Raw genomic sequence first — 10,903 nt, 5'->3', positions numbered from 1 at the left:
TCTTCTGGCTGTACTGGGTAGAGAGGAACCAGGCTCTGAGGGGTGGCCAGTCCTCCTCTGGCTGTACTGGGTAGAGAGGAACCAGGCTCTGAGGGGTGGCCAGTCCTCTTCTGGCTGTACTGGGTAGAGAGGAACCAGGCTCTGAGGGGTGGCCAGTCCTCTTCTGGCTGTGCCGGAGATTACAGTGCCTTGCGAAAGTATTCGGCCCCCTTGAACTTTGCGACCTTTTGCCACATTTCAGGCTTCAAGCATAAAGATATAAAACTGTATTTTTTTGTGAAGAATCAACAACAAGTGGGACACAATCATGAAGTGGAACGACATTTATTGGATATTTCAAACTTTTTTAACAAATCAAAAACTGAAAAATTGGGCGTGCAAAATTATTCAGCCCCTTTACTTTCAGTGCAGCAAACTCTCTCCAGAAGTTCAGTGAGGATCTCTGAATGATCCAATGTTGACCTAAATGACTAATGATGATAAATACAATCCACCTGTGTGTAATCAAGTCTCCGTATAAATGCACCTGCACTGTGATAGTCTCAGAGGTCCGTTAAAAGCGCAGAGAGCATCATGAAGAACAAGGAACACACCAGGCAGGTCCGAGATACTGTTGTGAAGAAGTTTAAAGCCGGATTTGGATACAAAAAGATTTCCCAAGCTTTAAACATCCCAATGAGCACTGTGCAAGCGATAATATTGAAATGGAAGGAGTATCAGACCACTGCAAATCTACCAGGACCTGGCCGTCCCTCTAAACTTTCAGCTCATACAAGGAGAAGACTGATCAGAGATGCAGCCAAGAGGCCCATGATCACTCTGGATGAACTGCAGAGATCTACAGCTGAGGTGGGAGACTCTGTCCATTGGACAACAATCAGTCGTATATTGCACAAATCTGGCCTTTATGGAAGAGTGGCAAGAAGAAAGCCATTTCTTAAAGATATCCATAAAAAGTGTTGTTTAAAGTTTGCCACAAGCCACCTGGGAGACACACCAAACATGTGGAAGAAGGTGCTCTGGTCAGATGAAACCAAAATTGAACTTTTTTGCAACAATGCAAAACGTTATGTTTGGCGTAAAAGCAACACAGCTCATCACCCAGAACACACCATCCCCACTGTCAAACATGGTGGTGGCAGCATCATGGTTTGGGCCTGCTTTTCTTCAGCAGGGACAGGGAAGATGGTTAAAATTGATGGGAAGATGGATGGAGCCAAATACAGGACCATTCTGGAAGAAAACCTGATGGAGTCTGCAAAAGACCTGAGACTGGGACGGAGATTTGTCTTCCAACAAGACAATGATCCAAAACATAAAGCAAAATCTACAATGGAATGGTTCAGAAATAAACATATCCAGGTGATAGAATGGCCAAGTCAAAGTCCAGACCTGAATCCAATCGAGAATCTGTGGAAAGAACTGAAAACTGCTGTTCACAAATGCTCTCCATCCAACCTCACTGAGCTCGAGCTGTTTTGCAAGGAGAAATGGGAAAACATTTCCGTCTCTCGATGTGCAAAACTGATAGAGACATACCCCAAGCAACTTACTGCTGTAATCGCAGCAAAAGGTGGCGCTACAAAGTATTAACTTAAGGGGGCTGAATAATTTTGCACACCCAATTTTTCAGTTTTTGATTTGTTAAAAAAGTTTGAAAAATCCAATAAATGTCGTTCCACTTCATGATTGTGTCCCACTTGTTGTTGATTCTTCACAAAAAAATACAGTTTTATATCTTTATGTTTGAAGCCTGAAATGTGGCAAAAGGTCGCAAAGTTCAAGGGGGCCGAATACTTTCGCAAGGCACTGTATAAGACTAAATGGCCATTAAGGCCAGATCGTTCTTCAAGATGTTAAAACGTTCATAGATGACCAGCAGGGTCAGATAATAATCACAGTGGCTGTAGATGGTGTAAGAGGTCAGCACCTCGAGAGTTAATGTCAGTTGGCTTTTCATAGAAGAGCATATCTCCTTAACACCTGCTCCTATCTCTGAATCACTGTGTGTGTGTGTGTGTGTGTGTGTGTGTGTGTGTGTGTGTGTGTGTGTGTGTGTGTGTGTGTGTGGTTGAAGGGAGTTTCCTCTTCTTGAGAAACCGAAACATACTTGCTACCTAACGTCTACACACACACACACACACACACACACACACACACACACACACACACACACACACACACACACACACACACACACACACACACACACACACACACACACACACACACACACACACACACACACACAGCTAGATTCCCAGAAGTGGAAGCCAAGCTGTAGATGACTGTTTGCTCAGTCCGACCCAGATATACATTTCTTTGTCACCTTGGCTCTTTGTTCATATGTAAGTGATGTACACTGAGTGCACAAAACAATAGGAACATCTTCCTCATATTGAGTGGCGCCCCCTTTTGCCCTCAGAACAGCCTCAACATGGACCAGTTTCACAGTGGAACGCCTTTGATAAAACTCAAAACTGACAACACTTGTAATGCTTATGTTGAGAACCATTGAATGACTCATTCACGCAGAACCAATGTTTTTAGTGAAATACCATGAGAGCCATGAGAACACTGAGAACACTGAGAACCATGAGAACACAGAACCATGAGAACTATGAGAACACTGAGAACCATGAGAACCATGAGAACACTGAGAACCATGAGAACACTGAGAACCATGAGAACACTGAGAACACTGAGAACCATGAGAACACTGAGAACCATGAGAACACTGAGAACACTGTGAACCATGAGAACACTGAGAACCATGAGAACACTGAGAACCATGATTTAGGTGCAATCTTACTGGCAGCAATATCCTTGCATGTGAAGCCCTTTTTGTGCAAAGAAATGATGACGGCATGTGTTTCCTTACAGGTAACCATGGTTGACAGAGGCAGAACAATGATTCCAAGCACCAGACTCCTTTTGTTCCAGCCTCCTTCAGTCTGTTATTCGATCTCAATCAGCATGACAGAGTGATCTCCAGCCCTGTCCTCGTCAACACTCACACCTGTGTTAACAAGAGAATCACTGACATGATGTCAGCTGGTCCTTTTGTGCCAGCGTATAAATGCAGTGGAAATGTTTTTTGGGATTCAAGTTCATTTGCATGGCAAAGAGGGACTTTGCAATTAATTACAATTCGTCTGATCACTCTTCATAATATTCTGGAGTATATGCAAATTGCCATCATACAAACTGAGGCAGCAGACTTTCTGAAAATGAATATTTGTGTCATTCTCAAAACAATAGTTAGTCTGTTGGCTAGAGCGCACATTTGCTATTTAACACAACAGTTACTGTGACAAAATCAGTAGAGTTGAAAATACCATGGAAACACATTGAACTTTAACATTGAACTTTCTATTTTACTCAACTGGTGGAAACACACCACTGGTAGGAAAATTAACATATTTATTTGCTTTATGCAGATATTTTAATATTCACATGAAAATGTGTCCCCAGATGGATGGAATCCTGATAACCAGGTTTCCATCCAATCTTTTTATGTGAGTAAAGTAAACCAACATGTCGGATAAAAATGTCAAGACAAACCTGGTGGAAATAGAGCACGTCAGTAAACTCTTCACATGTTGACAACAGTTACCGTGACAAAACTATCAGTAAGTTGAACGTGCAATGGTGCTTAAGATTGTTGGCTAGAGTGCACGTGCCAATACAGTCTGTTGGCTAGAGCGCACGTGCCAATACAGTCTGTTGGCTAGAGCGCACGTGCCAATACAGTCTGTTGGCTAGAGGGCACGTGCCAATACAGTCTGTTGGCTAGAGCGCACGTGCCAATACAGTCTGTTGGGTAGAGTGCACGTGCCAATACAGTCTGTTGGCTAGAGTGCACGTGCCAATACAGTCTGTTGGCTAGAGGGCACGTGCCAATACAGTCTATTGGGTAGAGTGCACGTGCCAATACAGTCTGTTGGCTAGAGTGCACGTGCCAATACAGTCTTTAGGCTAGAGTGCACATGCCACAATACAGTCTGTTGGTTAGAGTGCATGTTAGAGTGCATGTGCTAATACAGTCTGTTGGTTAGAGTGCATTTGCTAATACAGTCTGTTGGTTAGAGTGCATGTGCCAATACAGTCTGTTGGCTAGAGCGCACGTGCCAATACAGTCTGTTGGTTAGAGTGCACGTGCCAATACAGTCTTTTGGCTAGAGTGCACGTGCCAATACAGTCTGTTGGCTAGAGTGCACGTGCCAATACAGTCTGTTGGCTAGAGTGCACGTGCCAATACAGTCTGTTGGCTAGAGTGCACGTGCCAATACAGTCTGTTGGCTAGAGTGCACGTGCCAATACAGTCTGTTGGCTAGAGTGACGTGCCAATACAGTCTGTTGGCTAGAGTGCACGTGCCAATACAGTCTGTTGGCTAGAGTGCACGTGCCAATACAGTCTGTTGGTTAGAGTGCACGTGCCAATACAGTCTGTTGGCTAGAGTGCACGTGCCAATTCAGTCGGCACACTCAGTAGAGGTGCGTGGATAAAATCACTGGGGAAACCAAGCCAGAAAAACAACCTATGTGTTGTGATAATTGTGTTGTGATAATTAAGATAATTGTGTTGTGATAATTGTGTTGTGATAATTGTGTTGTGATAATTAAGATAATTGTGTTGTGATAATTGTGTTGTGGTAATTAAGATAATTGTGTTGTGATAATTGTGTTGTGATAATTGTGTTGTGGTAATTAAGATAATTGTGTTGTGATAATTGTGTTGTGATAATTGTGTTGTGATAATTGTGTTGTGATAATTGTGTTGTGATAATTGTGTTGTGATAATTAAGATAATTGTGTTGTGATAATTAAGATAATTGTGTTGTGATAATTGTGTTGTGATAATTAAGATAATTGTGTTGTGATAATTGTGTTGTGATAATTGTGTTGTGATAATTGTGTTGTGATAATTAAGATAATTGTGTTGTGATAATTAAGATAATTGTGTTGTGATAATTGTGTTGTTTGCTCTATAACCTGTTATATCCCTTGCCACTCTGATATACAGGCCTAAAGGCCGAGACAATAAGAAGACACAGTGGCAGAATAAATTCAACCACACCTTTGTTTCATCACAAAACCAGAGAGCAACATCTGTTCGGTGAAGTCCACAAAACATATGACATGTAACAGACAGTTACATGACCTACAGCTTGGTCAAGCAACTTAATGTTTCTGACATTTTCAGACCACTGAACAACTATTGATTTAGAACCACAGAGAGTTACCGCAAGTCACAAAGAAAACAGGATCTGTACAGACAGTCTATCACTCTGTCATACAGTACAGACTGTCTATCACTCTGTTATACAGTACAGACAGTCTATCACTCTGTCATATAGTACAGACTGTGAACTGTCTATCACTCTGTTATACAGTACAGACAGTCTATCACTCTGTCATACAGTACAGACTGTGAACTGTCTATCACTCTGTCATACAGTACAGACTGTCTATCACTCTGTCATACAGTACAGACTGTCTATCACTCTGTCATATAGTACAGACTGTCTATCACTCTGTCATACAGTACAGACTGTCTATCACTCTGTCATACAGTACAGACTGTCTATCACTCTGTCATACAGTACAGACTGTCTATCACTCTGTCATATAGTACAGACTGTCTATCACTCTGTCATATAGTACAGACTGTCTATCACTCTGTCATATAGTACAGACTGTCTATCACTCTGTCATACAGTACAGACAGTCTATCACTCTGTCATATAGTACAGACTGTCTATCACTCTGTCATACAGTACAGACAGTCTATCACTCTGTCATACAGTACAGACTGTCTATCACTCTGTCATACAGTACAGACTGTGAACTGTCTATCACTCTGTCATACAGTACAGACAGTCTATCACTCTGTCATACAGTACAGACTGTCTATCACTCTGTCATACAGTACAGACTGTGAACTGTCTATCACTCTGTCATACAGTACAGACAGTCTATCACTCTGTCATACAGTACAGACTGTCTATCACTCTGTCATACAGTACAGACTGTCTATCACTCTGTCATACAGTACAGACTGTCTATCACTCTGTCATACAGTACAGACTGTCTATCACTCTGTCATACAGTACAGACTGTCTATCACTCTGTCATACAGTACAGACTGTCTATCACTCTGTCATACAGTACAGACTGTGAACTGTCTATCACTCTGTCATACAGTACAGACTGTCTATCACTCTGTCATACAGTACAGACTGTCTATCACTCTGTCATACAGTACAGACTGTCCATCACTCTGTCATACAGTACAGACTGTCTATCACTCTGTCATACAGTACAGACTGTGAACTGTCTATCACTCTGTCATACAGTACAGACTGTCTATCACTCTGTCATACAGTACAGACTGTCTATCACTCTGTCATACAGTACAGACTGTCCATCACTCTGTCATACAGTACAGACTGTCTATCACTCTGTCATACAGTACAGACTGTGAACTGTCTATCACTCTGTCATACAGTACAGACTGTCTATCACTCTGTCATACAGTACAGACTGTCTATCACTCTGTCATACAGTACAGACTGTCCATCACTCTGTCATACAGTACAGACAGTCTATCACTCTGTTATACAGTACAGACTGTGAACTGTCTATCACTCTGTCATACAGTACAGACTGTCTATCACTCTGTTATAGGGTACAGACTGTCTATCACTCTGTCATACAGTACAGACTGTCTATCACTCTGTTATACAGTACAGACAGTCTATCACTCTGTTATACAGTACAGACTGTGAACTGTCTATCACTCTGTCATACAGTACAGACTGTCTATCACTCTGTTATACAGTACAGACTGTCCATCACTCTGTCATACAGTACACACTTAAATGTTTTGTTGTTCTACACTACCTGGCTAAAATGCTTGATTGTTAGCATAACTTCCTTTCATGGGCAACGTTAGCTAGTTAACGTTAGCCTTCTACGTCTAGCTACATATCGAACTTCCATCCTCTCAGTCCAGGGGCACAAAGTATGAATTTATGGTTGGATCAGAATCGCCATTATATAATTATTGGCCAATACGGAGAATTAAGTCAAATCACACGTCAAAATCGCTATCTCCATCCATAGCTAATTTAGGAAAGGGACAATTTTAGCTAGCTAGCCACCAGAGGACAACAGCAACACAACAACAGGCAACAATTCAAGTTGTTTCTGTCAATTATGTATTTCTCTTGATGTGATGTGATAGGCGTGAAGACAAATCCAAATGGGCTACAATTGACACTCAGTTTAGCTTAACACTGATTGGCTATTATTTAATACTATTTTTTAATCAAGGGAGGCCAAGTGCATTCAATGAGCATTATGCATTACGTTACAGGTGGCAACAGTGTCATACTCTTTATGACCAGACAGCATCAGATAGATGGCTTACACATACATGGACAGAGGGGGCGCTGTTTTGCTCACTAGGATGCTGTCTCCGAGGAGAAACATTCAGCCTCTTGCAAAGTGAAGGAAAATGATAAATACAGAGAGATGAAAGATAACTTATTTATTTTTATTTTTGAGGGACGCCTGGCTTCCCTTGGTATCCATGAATACACAACGCTATATAATGCAATATGTTTTTGTGAGAAACCATTTTAACTTTTTATTCGATACACAGGAATTTAACAGCATAAGTTATTTTAATGTGCACTATGTCATCACGCACAGCCTTTTATCCACATGTCAATTTAATAGAAAATGCGCATGTTGTTTTTATGCAGATTTTTCGAATATTCGCATTGAAAATCTGTCGCTAATTAGATGGAAACCGAGCTACTTTCACCATTCATTCACCCCAGACAAATCTCAGTAGGAACTTTTAAAAACAGACACTGACCCCTACTGATGTGTGAATACTTTTATTTCTAATTCACATTATAGGCCAAACTGAGATGTACTGGGCTGACTTTCATATATGTTCCATTGAGAAGACACTTCTAAAAAACGCTTTTTATTGTCATGAATAAATGTTCTGCATGTTATGTATGGGTGGTCCCACTATCTTGGAAGCACCATGCTGTACCAACTGAGCTACAGAGCTGTTTTCACGTGGTCCTTTTTAGCAAGGTTCCAGCCACTGTGTTGGATAACTCAACCTGGTCTCAGAGCATTACGTATTGTTCTGTATGGAAATCCAGTACACACCATTTAGTATGATATGTTACGAATTCTAGATAGGTGGCTAATGTAAGGGTTAAGCTGGGCTAGAGGTTAAGTTTAGGAGTTAGGTTAAAGAGTTAAGGTTAGGGTTAGGGGAAGGGTTAGTTAAGTAGTTGCAAAGTAGCTAAAAAGTAGTAAGTAGTTGAAAAGTTGCTAATTAGGTAAAATGCGAAGGTTGTCTGTGATGAGATTCGAACTCGCAACCCTTGGGTTGCTAGACATTCACTTATACCCCCAAACGCACTTTTTAAAAAAAATTTACGTACACCCACCTGTCTTATTTGTCTTATTTGACCATACCAAACGCAGCATATCATACTAAATGGAATGTGTCATATTTTTGGATTTATGTGCAGAATAATACGAAATGCTCTGAAACCAGGCTGGCTGACTATGCAGGTGGTTTGAGTCAGCTTGGTTCGTCTCAGTAGTGTGAAAAGCCCTCTTTAGTCACTGGTCGACTGTGTCATCGACTGACAGATTGCTATAACATGTGATGTGGTCGGCTGATAGGTATAATACCTATCCAGGTGTAGTAAGATCTGGTATGTGTCAGAAAGGCACAGGCATATGACTCAAGGCTCCACACCAAAACCCACTTCCTGCTGAAACTACACTGAACAAAAATATAAACTCAACATGTAAAGTGTTGGTCTCATGTTTCATGAGTTGAAATAACAGATCCTAGAAATGTTCCATACGCATAAAAAGCTTCATTTTATTTTATTATTCATCTTCAACTTTGTGTACAAACGAGTTTACATCCTTGTTAGTGAGCATTTCTTCTGTGTCAAGATAATCCATCCACATGACAGGTGTGGCATATCAAGAAGCTGATTAAACGGCACGATCATTACACAGGTGCACCTTGTGCTGGGGGACAATAAAAGGCCACTCTAATATGTGCAGTTTTGTCACAAAACACACAGCCACAGATGTCTCAAGTTTTGAAGGAGCATGCAATTGGGATACTGACTGCAGGAATGTCCTCCAGAGCTGTTACCAGAGAATTTCATGTTAATTTACATTTACATTTACATTTAAGTCTTACAAATTGTAAGACTTACAAATTGGTGCATTCACCTTATGACATCCAGTGGAGCAGCCACTTTACAATAGTGCATCTAAATCTTTTAAGGGGGGGGGGGGGGTGAGAAGGATTACTTTATCCTATCCTAGGTATTCCTTAAAGAGGTGGGGTTTCAGGTGTCTCCGGAAGGTGGTGATTGACTCCGCTGTCCTGGCGTCGTGAGGGAGTTTGTTCCACCATTGGGGGGCCAGAGCAGCGAACAGTTTTGACTGGGCTGAGCGGGAACTGTACTTCCTCAGTGGTAGGGAGGCGAGCAGGCCAGAGGTGGATGAACGCAGTGCCCTTGTTTGGGTGTAGGGCCTGATCAGAGCCTGGAGGTACTGAGGTGCCGTTCCCCTCACAGCTCCGTAGGCAAGCACCATGGTCTTGTAGCGGATGCGAGCTTCAACTGGAAGCCAGTGGAGAGAGCGGAGGAGCGGGGTGACGTGAGAGAACTTGGGAAGGTTGAACACCAGACGGGCTGCGGCGTTCTGGATGAGTTGTAGGGGTTTAATGGCACAGGCAGGGAGCCCAGCCAACAGCGAGTTGCAGTAATCCAGACGGGAGATGACAAGTGCCTGGATTAGGACCTGCGCCGCTTCCTGTGTGAGGCAGGGTCGTACTCTGCGGATGTTGTAGAGCATGAACCTACAGGAACGGGCCACCGCCTTGATGTTAGTTGAGAACGACAGGGTGTTGTCCAGGATCACGCCAAGGTTCTTAGCGCTCTGGGAGGAGGACACAGTGGAGTTGTCAACCGTGATGGCGAGATCATGGAACGGGCAGTCCTTCCCCGGGAGGAAGAGCAGCTCCGTCTTGCCGAGGTTCAGCTTGAGGTGGTGATCCGTCATCCACACTGATATGTCTGCCAGACATGCAGAGATGCGATTCGCCACCTGGTCATCAGAAGGGGGAAAGGAGAAGATTAATTGTGTGTCGTCTGCATAGCAATGATAGGAGAGACCATGTGAGGTTATGACAGAGCCAAGTGACTTGGTGTATAGCGAGAATAGGAGAGGGCCTAGAACAGAGCCCTGGGGTACACCAGTGGTGAGAGCACGTGGTGAGGAGACGGATTCTCGCCACGCCACCTGGTAGGAGCGACCTGTCAGGTAGGACGCAATCCAAGCGTGGGCCGCGCCGGAGATGCCCAACTCGGAGAGGGTGGAGAGGAGGATCTGATGGTTCACAGTATCGAAGGCAGCCGATAGGTCTAGAAGGATGAGAGCAGAGGAGAGAGAATTAGCTTTAGCAGTGCGGAGCGCCTCCGTGATACAGAGAAGAGCAGTCTCAGTTGAATGACTAGTCTTGAAACCTGACTGATTTGGATCAAGGTCATTCTGAGAGAGATAGCGGGAGAGCTGGCCAAGGACGGCACGTTCAAGGGTTTTGGAGAGAAAAGAAAGAAGGGATACTGGTCTGTAGTTGTTGACATCGGAGGGATCGAGTGTAGGTTTTTTCAGAAGGGGTGCAACTCTCGCTCTCTTGAAGACGGAAGGGACGTCTCCAACGTTGTTTTAGAGAATTTGGGCCATACGTTTGACAGGTCTCACAACCGCAGACCACGTCTATGGGGGACAACGAACACAATTGCATTTTATCAATGGTAATTTTAATGCACAG

This window comes from Oncorhynchus nerka, linkage group LG10 (genome assembly GCF_034236695.1).
Source record: "Oncorhynchus nerka isolate Pitt River linkage group LG10, Oner_Uvic_2.0, whole genome shotgun sequence".
In the NCBI taxonomy this organism is placed as follows: Eukaryota; Metazoa; Chordata; class Actinopteri; order Salmoniformes; family Salmonidae; genus Oncorhynchus; species Oncorhynchus nerka.
The sequence above is the reverse complement of the archived record's forward strand: the minus strand, read 5'-3'. Positions refer to the sequence as shown.